The sequence below is a fragment of the Heterodontus francisci genome, chromosome 34 (assembly GCF_036365525.1).
Source record: "Heterodontus francisci isolate sHetFra1 chromosome 34, sHetFra1.hap1, whole genome shotgun sequence".
Classification (NCBI taxonomy): domain Eukaryota; kingdom Metazoa; phylum Chordata; class Chondrichthyes; order Heterodontiformes; family Heterodontidae; genus Heterodontus; species Heterodontus francisci.
In genome coordinates, this window is record NC_090404.1 from 32,507,703 (window position 1) to 32,519,031 (window position 11,329).

General features: G+C 42.6%; 1 non-coding gene across 1 annotated transcript; it reads left to right on the plus strand.

Annotated features, from left to right (window-relative positions):
- The first annotated feature begins 9,610 nt into the window (after positions 1-9,610).
- Positions 9,611-9,693, plus strand: trnas-uga (transfer RNA serine (anticodon UGA)). The gene has a single exon. It is a non-coding gene; the product is annotated as a tRNA-Ser (tRNA).
- Positions 9,694-11,329: the final 1,636 nt, after the last annotated feature.

Here is an 11,329-nt window from a genome sequence, read left to right on the forward strand (position 1 = left end):
TTTGTGTTTTGTGAAGAAGTTGTTGTGTTGGTGGGTGAGGGGAATCTGTTTACATTGTCTATCTCAGGGTGTAATCCAACAACATAGAGGGTTGTGGGGCAGAAGGAGGTGAGCTGTGGTCTAACTAGCGTTTTGTTCCAACATAACCACTCTCCCATTTTCCATTGACTTCAATGTAATGGAAACTGGCAGTTTGAACCTGTCAGCATTTGAACGATATTTTCAAATAACTCAAGGGTTTCTTACAGTTGGGATCATTCTTTATTCTGTCCCCTCGAGGTGATAGAGAACACACATTCTGCTGCATATAGCAATCTAGCATACTGGGGCAATGGTGACATAGTGGTAATGTCATTGGATGCTGTCCTGTTGGTATGGGTACAAACCACACCATAGCAGCTGGTGGAATTTAATTTCAATGAAGTTTTAAAAATTCTGCAATTGAAAGCTAGTCTTAGTAATGATGTTATACAAGTATCAGTGATTGTTGTAAAAATCCATCTGGTTCACCAACATTCCTCATGGAATGAAATAATGCTGTCCTTATTTAATGTGGTGTATTTGTGATTCCAGACCCACAGCAATATTGTAACAGAGTTCACTGTTTGGTGCAGTGTCTTGCAAAGTTTAAGCTTAATTAGAAGTGATTATAAGTAATAATGCTTTCAAATATTGTTATAGTAACTATAATATGTGTAAGCTCAGTTAAACATGGTCTGAGGCTGAGAAGCAAAGCCTGATGCTGAACCAAGGTTATGTTAAAAAAAAAACTGGCAGAGCAGCGAAAAAGAAACCTTGAATTAAATGTGAAAAGAATGTCCTGATATGTTTGAAATTAACAGATAGTGAAAAACTGAATATTAATTAAGTTACAATAAAAACAGAAGATTTAAAGCTTCAAAGATCCGTTATCACTCGAGTAAAAGACATTGCTGTACCTCATGTAACAACTGTATGAATTTCTAGATAAGAAATAACAAAGGGGCAAGAAAATGGAACAAAGAGATACCAGAAAACTAAGCATAAATTTCATTTTAAAGTTTTGAAAAATGATGATGGAACAGAATGAGTGAGATAGTCCAGGCGTGTGTCAGCTGCTACAGAGGCTCAAAGGCAAAAAAGGGGATAAAAGAACAGCTATTGAACACAAGAAGCACAACCAAAAACCCAGAGGAAGAAAGAAGAGAATCTTCAGAGAACAGAACCCAGCAAGAGAAAGAGAGACCGGACCACAGTCAGTCGGAAGGCTACCGCCAAGGTTCTGAATATCAGCCTGTGATTATCGTCTTTGTTAAGTATTACTTCTTTGCACTGAATGGAAACTGCTTCATAAATCTACAACACTTATAACCAATATATACCTGTACCCATAGTGATTTGTTGTAGTCACGAACAAGTTGCTCTTGTTGGATTAAATTGAATCCTGAATCCAGGAAAGCTACAATTGCCACCCCAGATATAGAACTCTGACTAACAACTGAAACCAGTTTTTGTTGACTATAAGGCAGCAGGCACCCGGGTTTTCAAGTTCATTTTTTTAAACAGCTGATAGTGTCTCACGAAGTACACCAAGTGCTTAAAGGGGATTTTTGGACAAAGAAGGTGAATGCACCGCATTTGCAATTTATGGATCAGAACCTCAGATTCTTGGTGTACGTGAAAAGTCAATGAGCTACAATGACTCATATAAAACATGAGGGGGATCTCCCGGTTTGGACAAGAAATAGTAAAGGAGAGAGTGTAACCACAGCACACATAATAGGTTGTGATATTCTCCTGGGAAGAGTTTCCATGTGGGAAATAAAAGAGGGATATGGAGTGGGTTTTTGGTGCAAGGTAAAGGAGGCCCGAGCGTGTGGAAATTTCTGGGAAAGAATAAACACACTTGGGAGCAGATAAAAGAACCAAACCAAGACCCAGTGGTTTTAGAGAGTGAAGGATACATCCAATGTGTTGGCCATGATGGTGGAAGAGACACGAAGGGCAGTGCTCTTGTATTGGGTCTAATGTAAGGTCCAATAACGGAAATTGGGACAACGAACCCCTTTTAGTAACTTTTAAGCAATGGGGAGAATATAACTACCCTAACATTGGAGGGGTGGTGGAATCGGTAGATTCAAAGATACAATAACTAGATGCACAAAGACCGATGGGTACCTCTACAGTGTAATGCTCACACTGTATGAGAAGGAGGATAGCTCAGATGCTTGGGGTCAGGGCCAAGAGGGGAAATGCCCTCAATAAAAGCAGGACCTGGAATTGGCCTTGTAATTATCCCCACCTACAAAGCAGTATATCACTAGGTAATACCAGAAGTGGTCTTTGTCATTTTAAACTTAACTGATTTAGTATTGCCCAAATGGTGTCCCAATAAAACAATACAGTAAACTCAAGGGATGATACAGCAGGTTTTTGACCGGTATTGGGAAAAGACTACCTTGTCCCAAGTGTAGAGGATGTACAGAATGCATTCCTCCATGAGAATAATACTGGAAATGAAATGAATCAAACAAGAAGTAGGCGAAAGAGAGGCTTGATAAATGCTGGATTTGCTAGTTTAACACAGTCACCTCAATGATTAACTCTATGGATTTGGCAGTTTCACAGATAGTTATGGACGGTACAGCAGAAATTGATAAATATACTCAATAAAGAGAATAGCATAGAACATGAAGAGCTGGGAGAGGATCAGACAATGGGCGTGCACTTACGAGACATTATACACGAGACAGAAAATCATGTGAAAAAGATTAATAACCTTATCCGAGAGGACAGAAAGGCCGCTGACAAAGCAACTCATAATGATGTATGTGTCATGTATGGGAATTGGTTGGTCGAACGGTTCAGAGACAACCTAGAAGTTATCAATGAAGGACGTCTTCCCACTTGGGTAACAAATAGACATTTATCAGGACGATCCTGTTATCAGGACGATGCAGAATTCTGTAAAATTAGGAGTTTGATTGAGGTTCACAAATGCCACAAGGTGGGGAACCAGAAGCTATTGGGACTAGTCGTATACATCCCCAGTCTGATGAATCGAACCATGCCTAATCCTCTGTTTAGAACAGAAAACATAGGGGTTATGAGGGAAAGTGTCATTAATCGATTCCTGACATCACTCCAATAGTTGATCCAGTTAGAAGAACTAACTTGGATCGAACAAAACCTACAAGGATACAGAACAAGCATGGATATCCTCATTTGCCCATATGATTTATATGATCATTAAAGAGACACATGTGCTTTTAATTGGAATGGGAAGGGGCTGAACTGCACTGTGGAAGTTACAGGTTCATCAGATGTGAGAACTAGAACGGCCTATGTACGAGAAGGGAAGTCCTGTTTTATCACCTTAGAAGACTATTACCATCACGGGAACTGAAATGTTCAGACCTGGGACTGACTGTATTACACCGACCAAAACCTACAGTCCGAGGGGGAAAACCCTCCTCGCCATTGAGATGCCTGCCCAACAGGTTTTACGAGTAAAAGATGGCTTGAACATAAACCTAGAGGTTTATGTCACTAAATTTGGGTACCACATCCCTGAACTACCAATAACCTTAACAACATTAATAAGTCAAATGAACGCCTCCCAACTCCATTATTACACACTACAGCAAGGAAATAAAGCTATAGCTAAGGAAATTCCAGGGGTAGGGGATTCATCACATTGGTGGGAAACAGGGTTAAACATGGAAATTCCCCTCTGGATTGGAATAATTTCACATGAATTGATTATAACCCAGTTATTGGCGCTAATATACTTACTGATCCACACTTGCTACTTGAAGCACCTGGTGTGCCAGACAAGTTCACAATTAAACATGATCACTGCACAAAATGTCTTGGAAATGAGTAAATATGTAAGTTCAAAGTATACGAGAATTTAATTTGAGGGGTGGGCATAAATGCCTTGCCCTCAGGGTGGGGATATTGTAAGATAATTCACTGCTTGGTGTATTGTTTCAAAACCCACTAAGATCACCCAGATAGGGAATGAAATCATGTTCCCTGTACCTACTCATAACATCACTGAAATCAGAGTCGACTTTGGAATGCAGGAGGAAGCATTGAAGACAATGATTCAGTGGAGACACCCCATACCCCCCTATCCTTAGATTTATAATCCATAATTAAAATACTGTAACATCCCAAAAGCACTGGTTTATGATGTGACAAGATAATGAACAATGAAAGAAGGAATTGGAAATCTGGGAAATAGACATAGGTGGGAAACAGTTGTGAATACAAGTCAACGTCCTTGGCTCAGAGCTATTTCTATTCTGTTCACGTTGATACAAAGGATAGTCACAATTGTAATAATAGCCATCCTCTGTTACTTGAAAAATCTTACCTCAAGACAGCTGAAGGACACAGAATTGAGCTGGAACCCAGCTCTTATGTCTAAAAGAAAGTAATAGTCAATGAAAAGTAGTGAGGGGTCAATATATTGTCATATATTTCACCCTCAAACTGGGGAGTTGTAAGTAGGTTGGGTAGCTAGATTTTAGCTTAACTTGACCATTTTCACACTGTATCCTCTGTAATAACTAACAAGGTGAAGTAAGCCATCTTAATACTAACACATGACCAAAAAATTTATTTTTGAGTCTTGTATCAGCAGCTGTATTAATCAAATTAATGAATGTATTGAGCAGTAACCCATCAAGAAACAATGATTACAAAGCAATGGACCTTGACTGAGTTATAATTAATGAATTAAGAATCATGTTAGAACGAATGGGCTTTAATTAGTTCAGTTCAGTTTAGAGATACAGCACTGAAACAGGCCCTTCAGCCCACCGAGTCTGTGCCGACCATCAACTACCCATTTATACTAATCCTACACTAATTCCATATTCCTACCACATCCCCACCTGTCCCTATATTTCCCTACCACCTACCTATACTCGGGGCAATTTATAATGGCCAATTTACCTACCAACCTGCAAGTCTTTTTGGCTTGTGGGAGGAAACCGGAGCACCCGGAGAAAACCCACACAGACACAGGGAGAACTTGCAAACTCCACACAGGCAGTATCCAGAATTGAACCCGGGTCGCTGGAGCTGTGAGGCTGCGGTGCTAACCACTGCGTCACTTTAAAAACTAAGTCTTCAGCTTGTAAGAAATTCAGTATCAGTCGGACTTTGTCAGTCACTGTGACACAAATTCAGCGGAAAAAGTTTTCTGACCCTGATCACATTCATTAACTTTGCTAAAAAGAATCAATTTCTGCACAAATTCATACTATCCAAGGAGATAACAACCAGAATGAATAGAACTCTTCATAGGTTTTTATCACAATTATTGACAAAATGCTTTATCAATTAAGCCTCAATTAGAGTAGGGTAGGAACTGACATCGCAGGACCTGGACCAACCATTGGGCAAACTAGAAAGGTGCTCTGAGGACCAAAAAGGGGATAAAAGAACAGCTACTGAACATGAGAAGCAACATGTAAAAAATCCAGAGGAAGAAAGAAGAAAAACTTCAGTCAACAGAACACAGCAGGATAAAGAGAGACTGTGCCACAGTCACTCAGAGGGCAAACGCTAATGATCTGAGGTTCAGACTGTGACTATTGTCGTTGTTAAGTATTACTTCATTACACTAAATATAAATTACTTAATAAATCTTCTACACTTAATACCAACATGTACCTGTACCCATAGTGGTTTAAAAACAAGAAATGCTGGAACCACAGGTCTGGCAGGATCTGTGGAAAGAGAAGCAGAGTTAACATTTCGGGTCAGTGACCCTTCTTCGGAACTAACAAATATTAGAAATGTCAAAGGTTATAAGCAAGTGAGGCGGGGGTGGGGCAAGAGATAACAAAGGAGAAGGTGTAGATTGGACAAGGCCACATAGCTGACCAAAAGGTCATGGAGCAAAGGCAAACAATATGTTAATGGTGTGTTGAAAGACAAAGCATTAGTACAAATAGGGTATTAACAGACTGAAGGTTGAACAGCAGCAAGGACAAACATGAAAAAAAACAGCCGGTAAGCAAACTGAGATGAAATGAAATAAACATGAAAAAAAAAAGTTGTAAAAAATGTAAGAAAAAGAAAAAAATGACGAAAAATAAAAGTAAAACGGGGGGCCCGTCATGCTCTGAAATGATTGAACTCAATGTTCAGTCCGGCAGGCTGTAGTGTGCCTAATCGGTAAATGAGATGCTGTTCCTCGAGCTTGCATTGATGTTCACTGGAACATTGCAGCAATCCCAGGACAGAGATGTGAGCATGAGAGCAGGGGGGAGTGTTGAAATGGCAAGCAACCGGAAGCTCAGGGTCCTGCTTGAGTACTGAGCGGAGGTGTTCCACAAAGCGGTCACCCAGTCTGCGTTTTGTCTCCCCGATGTAGAGGCGACCACATTGTGAGCAGCTAATACAGTATACTACATTGAAAGAAGTACAAGTAAATTGCTGCTTCACCTGAAGGGAGTGTTTGGGGCCTGGGATAGTGAGGAGAGAGGAGGTAAATGGGCAGGTATTACACCTCCTGCGATTGCAGGGGAAGGTGCCATGGGACGGGGACGAGGTGGTGGGGGTAATAGAGGAGTGGCCCAGGGTGTCGCGGAGGGAATGATCCCTTCGGAATGCTGACAGGGCAAGGGAGGGGAAGATGCATTTGGAAGTGGCATCACGCTGGAGATGGCGGAAATGGCAGAGGATGATCCTTTGGATATGGAGGCTGATGGGGTGGAAAGTGAGGACAAGGGGAACCCTGCCACGGTTCTGGGAGTGAGGGGAAGGGGTGAGGGTAGAGGTGCGGGAAATGGACCGGACACGGTTGAGGTCCCTGTCAACCACAGTGTGGGGAATCCTCGGTTGAGGAAAAAGGTCATATCAGAAGCACCGTCATGGAAGGTAGCGTCATCAGAGCAGATGCGACGGAGATGGGGAAACTGGGAGAATGGAATGGAGTCCTTACAGGAGGTTGGGTGCGGAGAAGTGTAGTCGAGGTAGCTGTGGGAGTTGGTGGGCTTATAATGGATATTAGCAGACAACCTATCCCCAGAGATGGAGACAGAGAAGTCAAGGAAGGGAAGTGTCAGAGATAGACCATGTAAAATGAGAGAAGGGTGGAAATTGGAAGCAAAGTTGATAAAGCTTTCCAGTTCAGGGCGGGAGCAGGAAATGGCACCAATACAGTCATCAATATACCGGAAAAGGAGTTGGGGGAGGGGGCCTTGAGTAGGACTGGAACAAAGAATGCTCGACATATCCCACAAAAAGACAGGCATAACTAGGACCCATGCAGGTACCCATAGCAACACCCTCTACTTGAAGGAAGTGAGTGGAGTTGAAGGAGAAGTTGTTCAATGTGAGAACAAGTTCAGCCAGGTGGAGGAGGGTGGTGGTGGATGGGGACTGGTTGGGCCTTTGTTCAAGGAAGAAGCGGTGGACATCCATAGTGAAGAAGTGGTGGTTGGGACCAGGAAACTGGAAATTGTTAAAATGACGAAGGGCGTCAGAAGAGTCACGGATGTAGGTGGGAAGAGACTGGACCAGTGGAGAAAAGATAAAGTCAAGATAGGAAGAAATGAGTTCAGTGGGGCAGGAGCAGGCTGACACAATGAGTCTGCCGGGACAGTCCCGTTTGTGGATTTTGGGAAGGAGGTAGAAGCGGGCTGTCCGGGGTTGCAGGACTATGAGGTTGGAAGCTGTAGAGGGAAGATCTCCAGAGAAGAGGAGGTCAGTGACAGTCCTTGGGACAGTGGTTTGATGTTCGTTGGTGGGGTCATGGCCCAGAGGGAGGTAGGAAGAAGTGTCTGTGAGTTGGCGTTGAGCTTCTGCAAGGTAGAGGTCGGTACGCCATACAACAACAGCACCACCCTTCAAACCTGCAGACAACTTTTTTTTCATGTTTATTTCATTTCATCTTAGTTTGTTAAGTTTGCTTACCCACAGTTTTTTTTTCATGTTTGTACTTGCTGCTGTTCAATCTTCAGTCCATTAACACCTTATTTGAACTAATGCTTTGTCTTTCAACACACCATTAACATATTGTTTGCCTTTGCTCCATGACCTTTTGGTCAGCTATGTGGCCTTGTCCAATCTACACCTTCTCCTTTGTTATCTCTTGCCCCACCCTCGCCTCACTTGATTATAACCTTTGACATTTCTAATATTTGCTCGTTACGAAGAAGGGTCACTGACCCGAAACGTTAACTCTGCTTCTCTTTCCACAGATGCTGCCAGACCTGCTGAGTGGTTCCAGCATTTCTTGTTTTTATTTCAGATTTCCAGCATCCGCAGTATTTTGCTTTTATTTTAGGGAATATCGTTAACCGCGGAGAATATTGGGTAGAAACAGCGCCATTGAACAGTCCAATTCGAGCGGCGGAGCAAGCCGGATGGGAGGAGCGAGGAATCGACGTGGCGATTGAGCGGCAAACTGAATGCGGCGATCGCGGGAGGGAGGGAACTGAATGCGGTGACTGATGCGGCGATTGCGCTATTGTGGAGGTGATGTTGGGTTTAATTCGCTTTTCGTGTCCAGTTAAGCAGTGCCATCTTTATACAGCTGCCTGTGACGTCGCAGACAATAGCGTTTTGGACGATGATGGTGCATTTGCAGCAAACGAGTCCTAAATTTAAAATCGTTCCCAAAAGAAGTTTTTTTAAAATTCATTCATGGGATGTGGGCGTCGCTGGGCAGGCCAGCATTTATTGCCCATCCCTAATTGCCCTTGAGAAGGTGGTGGGGAGCTGCCTTCTTTAACCACTGCAGTCCATGTGGGGTAGGTACACCAACAGTGCTGTTAGGAAGGGAGTTCCAGGATTTGGACCCAGAAGTAGAAGAATATTGAAGGAAATTTTTGCGGACTAAGGGTTGTTAAAATCTGGAATGTACCATCTGAATGGATGTTGCAATCACATTGCACAGCAACGTTCTTGAAGAGGACAAATTTCCAGGGTGATGGGGAAAAGATGGATTATGGGTTTAAACTGACTGTTCTTCCCACTTGTTAGGGCCCCTGCTCAGGGATACGAGCTACCAACCCCTCTGCCTTGTGGGTGTCTCAGGAGAGACTCAGGCCAGGAGAGTAAACCCTAACAGAAAATCATGAGCGGAACTCCTAATGCGGTCATGTGTCACCTTTGTCATGTTTCCAGCAGTTCCTGCAGCCAAACTGGTGCCAAACGTTGAGCTCTGCACTCCTTTGGACCCCACTAGGAAGGCTGAGAGGGGTGTTTTGATGCTTGAGCAACTCACAACCTCCATACATTCCGTCCAGACATGCGCCATGGGCAGGTCACTCCATAGTCACCTCACAGCGACCAAAACAACACGGAAGGCAGCAGTTACGGGGTCGTCGCTTCTCTTTCAGAGAGCCAGCACAGGCTCAGTGGGTCGACAGGCTTCCTTCTGTGCTCTAAAATTCACTGACTCCATCATGTTCATTATCACATCAACTGGGAAAAACAACACAACTCAAGGCTCAAAGACAATGATTCCCAGAATATGTTCAGGGATGGGCAATAAATGCTGGCCTAGCCAGCGACACCCCATCTCATGAACGAACATACAAAAAAGGGCAGTTCTCTAATGCTTTGTATGGATAATTTAATTACAGAGCAGACAATTTCTTAAGCTGTGATGGCCGAGTGGTTAAGGCATTGGATTTGAAATTTAATGGGGCTTTCCCTGCGAAGGTTCAAGACCTGTTCACAGCAAACTTTGTATCTGTTCTCTTGAGTTACCTGCCTGGTGAGATCACAGACTTGTTTACCAATCAAATCTGCATCTTCTATAATCTATCAAACCAATTGATGCAAAGCTCATTTTCCAATTTTAAACATTAAAATGTATTGCCATTAATTACATATTGTAGTATTTTTAGAAGACAAATGTAAACATGGGTGAGAAATAAACACTGAAAACAACCAGAAAAAATGTGTTTTCCTAAAGATCCTTGCAAAATTTAGAGGAAAAATAGCACCTTCAGCGAATGAGTGGGAATACGGTTTGGTTTCAATAAGTTGAACCAGATTTCTTTGTGTAAAATGACAGTGGCAGAACTCAAATCATCATCGAATCAAAGAAGTTTCCTGCTGAAAGTGAAATGGGAAAAGCAGCTCACCTGAGGAGCATTGCAGAGCTTCCCTGGTCGTCTAGTGGTTTAGATTCAATCCTCTTAATACCATCCTCTGGTTTCGATTCTTGATTAGGTAAATCAGAACTTCTTGTGGCAACTTTCACTTACTTGTTGCATGAAAACAGAAAATGTGGAGTGAAGAACGCTCTTAAAGCTCTCGGTTGGTGAATTTTGATCAGAGTGGAGAATCAGTGATGTAACTTGACAAGAACAATTACAGATACAATTGGTGAGTGAAAGAAAGCAATTTAAGGGCTGTGGAAAAGTTGCAACATGGAGTGATATACTGACTAAAGGGATGATAGTGCAAGGCAAAATGTTGGTGGCAATGGGATAGCTTTTTCTGCTTGCTATACAAACTGGCACAAATATCGCTCCGAAGCAACCAAACACAACTGCTCTGTCAAAAAGCACGCTGGGCTGAATGGCCTCCTTCTGTGTTGTACCTTTCCATAATTGTATGTTTCTCAACACCACTAATGCTGCCTTCATTCTGCCATCTCACAACCCATTGCAGCCAAATATACTTTCTTGCCTTGTGCCCTTTCCTTTTGATCTCATGACAATGAGGAAATTCAGTGAGAAGTTTTCTTGTCATTTCAATCACCAGATTTGGAACCTGTTGAATGACATTTTAAATGGTGCCAACCCTTTACTGCAGCTCAACTCATCAAACATTCACTGTTATCATTGGCCTATTCAGTATCTTCTTGCACTACATCTGCTGAATAACATTACTTTCTTGTAGCTCCACTATCTTCACATTGAAAACCTGTCAGAAATATGTAGTTTCAAAGCTAAGCAACTTGTAAAAGATTGGAAGAAGAAGATGACAGTGTCTAATTGCGAATGGGAACAACTCGTGTATATTCATGCGTTCAGCATCTGGAAGAAGCAGGAAGATGAGATCCTGGTGCTTATTTATCCTGTTATCTGTGAAACCCATCGTCTCTCAATGTCCTGCATCTTTCATTCCCACTCCCTGCTTTCCAGGTCAAGCTGGCTTTCACGAATTTGGTCTGTTTGCATCAAGCAGCTCATTCACCTGCAAGCTGGAGGAGCAGAGGGAGCTGGAGGAAAAGCAGTGATTGAAGCAGAAGGAGATGCCACATGAAACTAGCAGGATTTGATGTGTGTCAGTTGTTTCTGCTGATATATGATAGCCCGTGTGTTGCCTTGCACATTTCACAGGAGCCGCATTGATTCTGTTGTTG